Source organism: Gavialis gangeticus, unplaced genomic scaffold (assembly GCF_001723915.1).
Source record: "Gavialis gangeticus isolate Ggan-Ray unplaced genomic scaffold, GavGan_comp1, whole genome shotgun sequence".
NCBI lineage: Eukaryota > Metazoa > Chordata > Crocodylia > Gavialidae > Gavialis > Gavialis gangeticus.
Window position 1 is genome coordinate 21,467,291 of NW_017729025.1, and position 13,474 is coordinate 21,480,764.

Here is a 13,474-nt window from a genome sequence, read left to right on the forward strand (position 1 = left end):
TCCCAAGAGATTAAAAAGAGTCATAGAAACTGTTTTCTTTTGTTTCACACCATATATCTCTTTGAAAGCTTGAGTAGTCTCTTCTAAACTCCCACCATGCATTAAATATTACAAATTAAAATAAGCTGCTCACCCCCAAAATGAAATCACAGGCACAGAGGTAGGTAGGCATAATCTAATTTATATTTTACTATGATAAAATACTAAGTTCTTTCTTATTTAAGGAGAAGTATGCCACCATCCATAAAATAATACTGGTTTTCATATGTATGTTTTTTTTTTATCCCTCAGACTGTGAATTAATTGCATTTCAATATGCCAAGTGGATGGGGAACGTGATGCAATCTCTCATGATTGGAATTATTGCTTAATCATATTGGCTAGGACTGGAAATGCCTCTTGTGTATATGTCCATAATGATTAGATTTGCAATAAGATATCGACTAAAGAAATTATTACATCTCAGAAATGAGTGTTTGGCAATTTCTTTTTTTCTTATGAATGAACTCAGAGCCCTGGCCATTTCTATTCTGGCATTGGAGATACCATTCATAGCAGGTCATGAAATAATGCTTTGAGACATGAATGCAACTATGTTACTGTAAGATCTTATAAAAGTTCTGATTTTTTTTCTAGATCAACCTTAATTTGGTTTCTTTCACTATGGATCAAAACCAGACCCAGAATAGAGTGAAATCTCTGCATTATGCCATTTTCCCAATGTAAACAGATATAATTTATTTAAATGAACAGCAATTTACTGAGGGTGTAGGTGTTCTGATTATGCTAAGCTGTAGTTATACTAAGCTATAGCTAATCAAAGTGTTGGAAAAGGGGCTTGGGAAGAACAGGCCTTGCTGATCCCTGAATGACCTGATAAGAAAGGCAGTAAATAAAACGTGGATTTAAGGAAGGGAAAAGCAAAAAAAGCAGTAGCTGAACAACTTTGGAAGTGAAAAGTAAGAACTCCCTAGTGCAGTAGAGATAACAGAAGTGAGCTGCAGGTGTCCAAACTTGGCAAGGAGGCAAGAAGAAGTGGACATCTTGACAGAGAAAGAGATAAAAATTGGCGCAAGACTGGGGCGTCTCAGGCATAATATGGGGGCTACAGGACTTGCTTTTCATAGAGACCTTGGAAGTAACAAGTTTCTCCCATTATCCTGGGCGGTTTCACTGAGCTGGGCTGATTGCTAAGCAGACTAGCTAGTGTTCTGTCTTAAGACGGTATCTCTCTGAGCTTTTGCCACCAAACAAATTTGAGTTGTTCTTTCTGCATTGCACCCCACTCAGGCAATGGCCCCTCAGAGAACACAGCCCAGTCAGCCTGAGCACCAAGAGTGACAGCAGACAAGAGGATACCCAAATATTCCCACATGCCTTAAAATGACAGAGGGTTTTTTGGGGGTGAGGCAAGAAACAAGAGAGATTAATGAGTGTCTCTGCATCCAGGCCTCTTCACATCCAACCGCTATTCTTATCTCGAAGGTAATTCTGTGAAACCAAAATGGGTTGGTTGTTTTGTGTTGGACTGAGACCTCTTCAACTAAGGGACAGGCAGCACATAAAAACCAGAGCAAAACAGGGACTAACTTGTGACTCTGCGGCCACATCTATCTATGCCCTTAACTGCAGAGTAGACTAATTAGATGCGGAGTAAAGCTTCACCACCAACACATGCTACAGTATTAGGTCATAGTAAACTAATTAGCGCCTCAGTAAGATAGTACTGTCAAGTAATTTACTGTGATTAAATGCATGTGTACACGCTGACATGTGGGTATAAATTGATCCTGGTCAGCCCAGCCAGCTGGGGGCCAGACTCCTGCCTGCTGCCTAGTCACATGGTTCCACACTTTCAGCACCCATGTGCTCCAGCCATCCCCTCTGCCACCTGATGCTGCCAGCCAGAGCCTAGGGCTGAGTGGCCCTACTATAAACTGTTCTGCCCCGGCTCATATTGATGCTATCCTGGGTATACACATAGATGCTGTGCCTGGGAGTAGTTTACTCTGGCTCAAACTGCTCCAGAGTTTATTGTTTGAAATTAATCACATGAGTAGATGGACACTGAGGACAAGGCCCTCTCTTGGTGTGGCTGTGGTGGTTGGCATGATAAGGGAAGGAGAGGAAGTTCCATTCATCTGCTGATACTCACCAAATATATCTGCAGAGATCAAGAGTTGGATGAACATAGTGTGAAAACTCGCCAGAACAAGCCAGGGTGCCATTGCAGGAGTACTCTGCACCTGTGCTATGGCATTAGTCTTCTCAATGGCCAACTACTGTGCACTTGTCAGGGCTGCTAGCACTCATACCAAATCTGTAGATTTCTGCTATCACCAGAAGCCTGAAATCTGTACTAATACAATGGTTAGCAGTGCTGGCCAATATTGCTCCTGCAGACATTTGCTGTAACAAAGTTACTTACAGAGAGGTCATCTGCATGAATGACAACTTAGACCTCCATAGAGATTTAAAGAACCTCCCAGCTCACTGCTTGGTTTCCTAGGAAACTTTTGTGGAGATGTGTACAGGCCCTTGTCAGACACAACAGTGCAGCAGCTTGGAGGAAAACATGCAATAAAATCACCTTTCAGAATAAATATCTATTTCTGACTTAACAATAAAGCCTCCTAGTTTTGACCTTCTGCAAAAAACATGGAAGGTTCTAAATTGGATCCAAACTGGGCATGGCTGCTGTGGTCATTGATGCACCGATGGTGTATTAGGAGTTCTGCAGAATGTGACTGTGGCAACCCTGATCAAGCTAGGGACCACATAAGACTCTGCCCTCTATACAAATTTGATGATGACATTGCAGAGAGATGTTCTCTTTCCTGCTGAGAATATCTCTGCAATCATTACACTGGGTAACTAACCTTAAACTGGACTTATAACTGTTGCTCCAAGTAAGCCACATGAAAGAAGATGGCTTCTTTCATATGGCTTACTTGGAGCAACTGTATCTAATTCTCACTGGCCTACATGCATGGAAGAAAGCAGCAGCCCAGTGGCAGCTGCTCTCCCCTGTGCCTGGCTGAGACAGCCAATACACCTTCTAGGCCCCATCTTCATGGCCCCATTCAGGCACCTAAGGCAACTAATGATCAAATTCTTTATACATAAATGTATAGTTTATCTAAAAGAAGCTAGCCCTTTAAGAAACAGGGGTCTTTCTCTTCTTTCTCTTGCACACTATCACTAGTAACAGGAGTTCTATGAATTAAATTGCCCTGAACAAGCCCATTGCCTTTGACTATTGTCTTCATTCTCACCCCTATGACCCTATTGGCCTCAATATAGAGAGAGTCAGATGCTTACAAAGCCCCAGTGATATTGCTGTTCATTTTAAGCACTTTATAGATAAGAGTTCCCTTTGAGGTCAACAATAGGAGAAACATTGGTCCAAAGAGGAAAAATAGACTCTGGGATAGTGTATGGGCTCAAGTGAATGGAATGCACTTCACTGCCATGAGTCCCTCAGCTACCTCCTATGATAAGGCTTGACCCTCAAGAGTATTGGGGTACCTGCCTCCCATTTATATCAGCTGGACTGAAATCCTTGGGAGCCAATTACCCAAAAAGCTTTCAGGACGTTGCTCTTATCTCCCCTTTGAGTGACAACGAAGAATAAAATGGCAGACACCTGCTCAGCAGTGTCATGGCAGCTCAAAGGAAGATGGAAAAAGGTTTGATGGATGGTGACATCAGGTACAGGAAATAGCAATATTTTCTCCCATTGTCTGGTCTATTTTGTGGTGACAGTCATGTAGAGTGCAAACAATGGAGACCGTTTTTAATTAATCTCATTTTTAAGCATGTTTGGTAGAGTTATATTGCTGAACACATGTAAAAAACACATGCACCTCAGCTACATGTTTGCCCGTGGGCATTTGTTCCAACATACGGAAAATGCCTTGTGCGCTGTTGACAATCTATGCTCTTCCCATGAAGCAGAGGTAAGATTGCACTCAAAATAATAATATATATCAGAAACATTTCCGGGCCCCTGTATATGAGCAGGTAAAGGCTTAGTGGGATTTAATGTATGATCCACACAATCGTGCCTCTTGCCATGCCACATGTGCATAGCAGAAGACATGATTGTGGAATCATGCATTATATCCCATCACACCTTATTGCTGGTGCAGGAGGAACCCCATCCTGGCCTCCCCCAGCACAAGCAAGGAGCAAGCCCCTACAGCTGGGAGCCCCTCAAAGCAACTGCAGGGCTGGGAGACCGTGGCAGCTGTGCTTTGCAGCTGAAGAATTCTGGGTCCTAGCAGCCATGGATCACTGCGGGGACCTAGAGTTGGCAGCAGCTAGGGCTGAGAGTACCCTCAGTTGCAGGACTCCCAGGAGCTTTTTATGATGTGATAGCTACATTGGACATGTAGCTGGCTTAAGCTCATTGCACAATACCTGTAATGTGTAGAGGAGGCCTTAGTTTTGCGGAAAAAAGGCTGAGCTGAGATTCTGACATTTGACTGCTCAACATGATATATTAATAGGCATAGGGGTATTACAGTAGCACCTCAAAATCCTAATAAAATATAAGCCCAATTTTCTAAGCACTGAACACAACACATAATGAGGTACCATCCTGCTAAAGTGCTGAAGGGATGAAGTGAGCTGACCAAGGCTGTCAACGCAGAGTGCTGCTAGGGCCCCTGCCCGGGGGGGCGCCACCTTCCCGGGGCTCCTCTGAGGCCTCCACCCAGATGGAGCCCATGGGGGAGCTGGCATCATCCTGCCCCCTGGCCTTCAGGGAATGCCCAGCGGGGCCAGGGGAGGGGCAGGGAATGGGGGCCCCCATACCTGTCCTGCAGGTGCCCGTCTTAGGGTCTTGGAGGCGGAGGTGATGGAGCTCCAGAAGGAGGTTAGTAGGCTGAGGGGGATCAGAGAAGCAGAGGATGAAATTGATGGGTATTTCCTTTCCCTGTAGGGCCATGCACCAAAGGGAGAAGCACCCCAGGAGATGCCCTCCATAGCAGAATGGCAGAAGGTTCCCTCCAGAGCCAGGACTGCTCATGGTGGTGCACTACCAGTTCCCCCAGTCCAGCTGGAAAACAGTTATGAGGCCCTGGCGACACTGGAGGAGGAGGAGGAAGGAAAGGAGGAAAACTCTGGAAAGGAGGCCAAAAGCCACTCCATGCACTGAACAGACCGAAGGAGGCAAGTTCATCCAGAAGAAGAGATGCCAAGTGCTCATCATAGGCGACTCCATCCTGAGAGGTACAGAGGGTCCCATCTGTCACCAGGATCCCTTGACATGTGAGGCCTCCTGTCTGCCCAGAGTGAGGATTCAGGAGGTAACGGAGATCATCCCAGCCATTATCCGGTCCATTGATTACTACCCCATGGTACTAATTCATGTGGACACTAACGATGTGGCCAGGAGAAGCCCAGATCATCTGATGAAGGACTACCATGCTCTGGGAAGCAAGCTGAAGGAGACAGGGGCACAGGTGGTCTTCTCATCTGTCCTTCCAGTGAGTGGACATGGATGACACCACGAGACCTACATCAGAGAGGTCAACTTGTGCCCTCGAGAATGGTGTCTCGAGGCGGGCTTCGGCTTCTTGGACCATGACCCATACTTCAAGACAAGAGACGTGCTCAGGTGGGATGGGCTTTACCTCTCCCCCAAAGGTAGGGTTGGGGTTCTCTTTCAGGTTGGCTGATCTCCTCCAGTGGGCTTCAAACTAGGCTCATTGGGGGTAGGGAGGATGAGGTTAGAGGGAGCCTCGGAACACCAAACCAAGTGTCACCCACAAGAACAGCCCAGCCAAGACTGACGATGAGCACAAGAAATACCCAGGTAAGAGACAGGGGCCCAGACAGTCCCGGGATTAGGGGGGCAATGCATACACCTCCAGGAAGCCTTAAATGCATATACACTAATGCTCATAGTATGGGGAAAAAGCAGAAGGAATTTACCCTCCTGCTAGCTAACACAGAAATAGTGGGGCTCACCGAAACATGGTGGGATCCAACACATGACTGGGCGGTGAACATCAAGGGCTATAGGCTGTACAGGAGGGATAGAACAGGGAGGAAGGGCTGGGGTTTCATAGTTTCATAGTTTCATAGTTGGTAGGGTCAGAAGGGACTTGAGCAGATCATCAAGTCTGACCCCCTGCCATGGCAGGAAAGAGTATTGGGGTCAAACAACCCCAGCAAGGTGTTCATCCAGCCTCCTTTTAAAGACCCCCAGGGTAGGAGCCAGCACCACTTCGCTTGGAAGTTGGTTCCAGATCCTAGCCGCCCTGACAGTGAAGTAGCGCCTCCTGATGTCTAATCTGAATCTACCCTCTGTCAGCTTGTGACCGTTATTTCTAGTCACTCCTGGTAGTGCTCGGGGGAACAGCGACTATTTGATGTCCTCTGTTTACGCGGTGATGTCCATTAGTCTCTGTGGGCTGCCTGCGGATGGCGGCCAGCGGTACACGTGGACTCCCCACCTGTGCTGGGGTACAGGGAACAGGGACTCTCCCAATGCCTGCTGGTCCCCTCTGACTAGTTTGTAAATGGCTACTAGATGCCCCCTCAGCCTTTTCTTGTGAAGGCTGAACAGGTTCAGGTCCCGTAGCCTCTCCTCGTAGGGCCTGCCCTGCTGCCCCCTGATCATGTGAATGGCCCTCTTCTGGACCCTTTCCATGTTTTCCACATCCCTCTTGAAGAGCGATGCCCTGAACTGGATGCAGTACCATCCTGCTGAAACCCATCCTGTTCTCATCTGCCCACCCCTGTAACCTGTCTAGGTCCGATTGCAGCCTATTCCTCCCATCTACCGTGCCCACTTCCCCCCACATCTTAGTGTCGCCTGCAAATTTGAACAGGGTGCTTTTCACCCACCCATCCAAGTTGCTGATGAAGTTGAACAGTGCAGGCCCGAGGACCGAGCCCTGTGGAACCCCACTGCCCACATCCCTCCAGGTCAAAAATGACCTGTCCAACACAACTCTCTGGGTGTGGCCCTCCGGCCAATTTGTGACCCATCTAACTGTGTAGGCATCAACACCACAATCTCCTGTTTTTTTAAAGAGAATGGGGTGAGAGACAGTGTTGAAGGCCTTCCTAAAGTCCAGAAAGACTACATCCACCATGACACCTGTGTCCAAAGATTTTGTGACCTGGTCATAGAAAGCCACCAGGTTGGTCTGACAGGACCTGCCTCTAATGAACCCATGTTTGTTGCCCCTAAGCATACACTCCCCTGCTTACCCCTTGCAGATGTAAACCTGGATAATTTTCTCCAAGAGGTTCCCCAGGACCAAGGTAAGACTAACAGGCCTATAATTTCCTGGGTCCTCCTCCCTCCCTTTATTGAAATGGGAACCACATAGGCCCTTTTCCAGTCCTCTGGCACCTCACCAGAGCACCTTGAGTGCTTGTAAAGCCGTGTCAGGTGTCCCGCAATGAGCTCTGCTAATTCCCTCAACACTCTGGGGTGAAGATTGTCAGAACCTGCTGACTTGAACATGTCCAGTCCCAGCAGAAGTTCCCTGACTAGGTCCTCTGTGACCCTGGGCCTGGCTGTGCCTCTCCTGGGACCATTGGGGATCCTGGTGAAGGGGATGACCTGGTCCCTACTCAGAAAAATGGAGGCAAAGAAATTGTTAAATAGGTTAGCTTTGTCGTCTGGTGAGACCACCAGATTTCCTAGCGTGTCCTGCAGAGGCCCTACGTTACCTGGAACTGTAGAGCTGATGGAGAGTAGATTCAGGCTAGATATCAGGAGGTGCTACTTCACTGTCAGGGTGGCTAGGATCTGGAACCAACTTCCAAGGGAAGTGGTGCTTGTTCCTACCCTGGGGGTCTTCAAAAGGAGGCTAGATAGACACCTTGCCAGGGTCGTTTGACCCCAGAATTCTTTCCTGCCATGGCAGGGGGTCGGACTTGATCTGCTCAGGTCCCTTCTGACCCTACCAACCGTGAAACTATGAAGGATAGACAGTAGGTTGGTGGTACAGCTGAGAAGAGATGCCACTACTGCTCTATGCAGCAGGCCATGCTGTTTTGTCCATGTGCTATTAAAATCCTGTTTTATATAGCTCAGGTGTTCACACAGTCAATGAGATTATCATTTAAAGTATAATAAGAAGGAAATGCTATGGTTTGCCTATCTCCAAACTAAGTATACACCCTCACACATGCTGTGTTAGACAAGAGGAAAAAAACACATCAAGAAAAACCGCAGCTGGATTTATTTCCTGTCTTGCGATTTCTAATCATTTTTAATGCAAGATAATGAAAGGCTGATTGGGAGATTAGAGAAAGGATCTGTAATTGTAAGACGCCATATCTTTTGTAGCCCAAAGCATTCTCTAAAATAAAGCAACTTGATTAGATGAAAGACAAAAGAAGCTCAAGAAGAGTACAGGCCAATACCGTTTCTAAGTGAATTCTAACCTCCTGCCTTTTAGCTAAAGGGACACTATATAGATATGGATACAACCAAGAAAAGATGACCAGGCAATAAGCAACATAATTTAAATTGTCTGAAATCATAATAGTTATTTTAAACCTGACAACTTCCTTCCCTCATACTCTGGGCTAAGAGGCATAAGACCTCTACGTGTTGCTGTCCCCTGCATAATGCTGGGGTCCTAACCAGGTAAAGCTTCCTCATGCTGCCACATCCAGATCTGTTAGGAAATACCTATTCCCTGGGAAATGGACTAGGGTCTCTCATTTGTTTCACATAGGCCCCAAACAGACATTAAGTTATGCCAACTCTTGGCTGTGAGGCACACATGTCAGATTTAACTCAGGCCTATAGGTGGGAAGATCCATAATGGGTATAATAGCAACCAATCACTTAATGCTTAGGATGAGTAAATTGGACCAAGGTAAGGATGTATCCTGAATATGTCCACCCACCTTTGCCCAGGATATGGCTCACTCCTTCATTGTACATTCCATTTTCCATAATATGTCTCTTCCCCAGGTCTCTTGCCTCTTCCTAAATCCAGATATGTTTGCTGAAACAGGTTCTGTTCCTCCAGATGGGCAGAACATCTTCTGCTCAACTGCCTGAAATGATAATTTCTGCTCCACAGTTGGAGCTTCTCTGGACTAAAGATGAAGTCAGCAGTCGAAGTGTTAGGGGGCAGCCTCCGTGTGTGGTGTGCAAACAGAACAGAGGCAGATAGGGCAGGGAGCAGAAAACAGAGAAGCAGATGAGGCAGGGGAAGGGGATTAGAGAGGCACTAGGGGAGGGCACAGGGCTTAATTTGTGGCATGCCTGCCAAAAGGTTTGCTCCCCATCGGGCTAAGTAGTCTCTGACCTTTTTCATACCTTCTACTATTTCTGCTTTCCTATTTGATTTCTCAGCTGTCAAATAGGATGGCATACTATAGGAGAGAAGGACTATTTCCCAAGTAAGGCTCTTCAGATATCCTTCAGCACCTCTATCTGACAGCCAGTGAAGCACCTTCCTTGCTAAGATGTGTTCTAAGATCTTCATCAAAACTGTTCCAGTTATGTAGTTTTCAGGAGATGTTGACAAGCATTGATTTTCCTAAGGATTAGGCTCATATTTTCAAATGTGGTCGGTAACCTGGGATGCCTAGTTCGGTAAGTGGTTGGTTTGTTTGGGTGAGGAACTACCAGGTGCCTTGGACTTCAGGTAGAGCTACTGGAACGCTTCACTTCCAGCCCAAGGTATCTCAAGCTGGGTCACCAAACACGGTGGCCTCTGAAACCACATTTGAAAAAAAAATGTAGGCTTTATTTCCAAGGCTCTGGTAGAGTAAAGGGGCATGTTGTGGTACCATTAGATTGCTTCACTTTGCTTAAAAAAAAATCTTACCCACTTCTAGCTTGCAACTGAAAAGAACTGATTAGACTTATCTCCTCTGTCATAGGCCACCATGAACACAATCTATTTACCCTATCCTATTAGTTCAGATACTGCACTAAGGTGGCATATTAGAAGCAGCTGAAGGCCAGAAAAGCCCATAGTGCTTTCTGTAGTCTGCAGTCCTTTCTCTTCACATGGTCAATGATTCTTTTCAGATCATCCCTGAGAGCTTGTTCTTCATTCCCCACCATCCAGCATGCCTCTCTTCTACTATGCTCAGCTCCACATAGAGGCTGCCCAGGAAAGTTGCAACAGGTAAGCAGGATTCAGTCAACCAAATGCTCCTCAGAGTGCCATGCCACCTGCTTAGCTATCCTCAGAGTTGTTCCTCCACTGCCTACCAGACACCCACTTCCCCCCAAAAATACTCTGTAATAGGGTGGCCTGTCTCCTTCAGAGAGGGGAGCCAGCCCTGCTGAGTAGCTGCAGCTCTGGGGAGGCTGCTGATCAGGGAGTGGCTCACTAGGAGCTTTAAACACCCCAGAGAGAAGAGTGGTGGGGGAGCAAAATGAAGGAACAGTTGTGAGCCTGAACAGCTGTTGGGCCAGACTACTGTCACAGAGGACCGCCCGGGGACATGACAACAAAATTTGGTTTGCCTGCTTTGTTGGTTAAAATGGTGGACTGATTGAATAGCTCCTCAGGTGGCAAGAGGCTGCCTGGAGAAGTCCACAGGTGATGCAACCTGTTTACACACCCTCAAACTCTGGGCTTTGGGAGGGTATCAGCTCCTAAAGGTCAAGTCTATGGGATATATCCTTTTCCTTTTGTTTCAACACTGTTATATACATAAAGGAGAAAAAAATGAAGCTAAAAGCTATGTTAGATTCCTACTTATTCTTGACCTCGACCCACTGGGTCATGGCATGGAGATACGTGTAACAGGGTGCATCTGATATGCCTGAGTTGGCCTAGTGAAGTGGGTGGGAGATTATCCGTTGACTTCCATAGACCTAGGATCAAACCTGACATCTCTGTGTCCCTGAATCACTCTGGGGGAGAAAGTTAATATGGGGTTTCTGAAGTTCCTGTCTTTTGTGGATTTAACTGCTGCTCTTGCTGTTTCTTTAACATATGTTTTCCCCTTTAATAAGTGACACCTACAATTTGAGAAGCTATAAAAATGAATATTGATGAGATATTAGAGGGATGCCTTCTGAAGAAGGTGTGAACAAATAGGTTCTTACAGCTTTAAATGCATCTTAAAACTGCTTTTATCTGTGCTCTCTGTACTCATCCTAGGCAAATTGATTCATTGAAAAAAATTGGTCATTTAAATTCAAAAGCTCCAGTTCCTTCTAATATTCTGGATTGCCATGGATTTATGTAGTTATGTATCTATACCATTGGGTGTATTTTAGGTTTTTCTAAACATGGTATATACTATTTCTTCAAAGCCATATTTTCAATAACAATTTTTTACCTCATTGTCTCAGAAAAATCCTAAGTATATGCTGCCAACACAAAAGACCTGTACCTGACATGCGCAGTTGAAGTCTGTGAGTGGAAAGTTCCAAGGCTCACCCAGCTCGTGCCCCCTGGGTGACCTGCAGACCTGTCAGTCATATTTGACCTACTTTCCCCACAGACGACAGCTAAAGCATGAGGTAATTTGACTAGAAATTTCTTCACTGTGAGTGTTCTGATTGGCCACTAAATTCAGATAAAAGTTCTGTGAGCCCCTCCCTCAGGGGGAGATCAGGGGGAGATCGCGTTAGCTGGAGACAGAGGCTGGTGTTCCAGGGACTGTCTTTCAGTCAGGCTTCTGGGCCTATTGATCTCCTCCCTCGATTGGCATTCCGTGTCCTTTGCTGTTATTACATTGCTGTTTGGATTTCCTGGCTTCGACTTACCTTTGGCATTGGCTATCAACATCGATTCAGATCGTTCCTCACTGGCTCTGGCTGGATCCTCGGTTCGTCTCACCGGCTCCTGACTTCTGCTTCAGACACCATTTCGGCTCTTCGTTGTCCTTACTGGACTGGCGTCACATCGTTACAGTTCGTTGTGTGTTACCAATTTATGAGCTGTTGACCAGCCCTAGGACTATCCAACAGGCAGCCGCACCTACCTCGTCAGAGGTAGAGGTAGAAAGCAAGGGCTTATTGGAGAACCCTGTGGGCCAACAGACCCCTTTGTTTGTTCACCTGTTTGTTACTGTAACTGAAGACATCGTTACCTACACATCTAAGCGTAAGTTAAATAAATTCCATCTTGTTTAAGGAACCAATACGCTTCCTGTGCCGCTCAGACTCCATTGCCAAAACTCCCACCTATCCGTATCCAATTTGCCACCACCTGGCCGCACCACCGTGACCAACACCGTGAGCTTGGCTCGTCAGCTCCGTGTTGCTTAACACTCATTATATGCTAAGATATCTGGAAATGGTGCCTGTAATATTCAAGAGCAGTTTAGGTCATCTGTATGGTTATCCTGCCAAATCTCTGGTTTGAATATAATTAAATTGAACATGAGGGATTCTTCACAGAAGGAAGCATTTAAGGAACCCAGTTGGTTTCTGCTTAGGGGTATGGTTCAAATGTTTTACTCTGATCAGGGAGCATGTGTGTGAGGAAGACCACTGGTGGTTGGGATGGTGCTTCCACATATCTCTTACACAGAATCATAGAAAATGAGGGTTGAAGGGACCTCAGGAAGTCATCTAGTCCAACCCCCTGCTCAAAGCAGGACCATCCCCAACTAGATCATCCCAGCCAAAGCTTTGTCTATTCAGGTCTTAAAAACTTCCAGGGATGGAGATTCAAATTCATACCTCATCCAAACTTTGTGAGAAGCAGGCAGTGTCTACAATGAAGTGGGGCTGGGTGGAGTCAATCCCTGTGAGGATGAAATGAGAGCTCCTTATAGTAGGTGCTTGTCACCCTCCAAACACTGGAAACATGGTTGGCATTTCAGGCCTCTTTGTATTGAAGCTTCAGTACCTTCACCTTTGAGTGGGACTGCTGCTACTCCCAGTTGTGACCTCAGGTTGCTGTTTTGGCAGGGATCCACTGAAAGACAACCTGGTTCTGTTTGATGGTCCTGAGCACAGCCCACTGGTTCTCTTTCTCACCTCAAATGGCAAGCAAGTCTATCACCTCCTCCTGAATTCTGTTGTTGGCATGCTTGGAGGATCTATGGGAAATGGATGGGGCAGACACTGTAGATGTTCACTGGGGCTGTTGGCTTGTGTACCACTGTGGTGGGCCAATAGAGGGTGCTCCTGCACTGAGCCACCACCTTACTGTGCCCAACCACCTTCCAGGGCCTGAGTGCCTCCCTGGGGGCACCTCATGTCTTGCTGACCCCCTGCTTGGAGCACACTTGCAAGCCTGGGGGTAACACCACTACCACCCAGGTTCTGGACTGATCCTTGCCCTATGCCCCCTGGGAAAAAAACAAGCCTAGTAATCCTTGAGGGGTACTTGACCCACTGCAAGAACTTGGGGTGCTTCCCTTAGTCTGAAGCACAGATGATGATTTCCCTTAGTCAGTTGAACCAAGGCAACCCCAAGGCATAATATAGACCCTCTCCCAATAAGTATCCCATGCTAGGTACAGAGGAGAACTTTATTCCTTACAAGGAGTAGGTTTAGAATAGGGT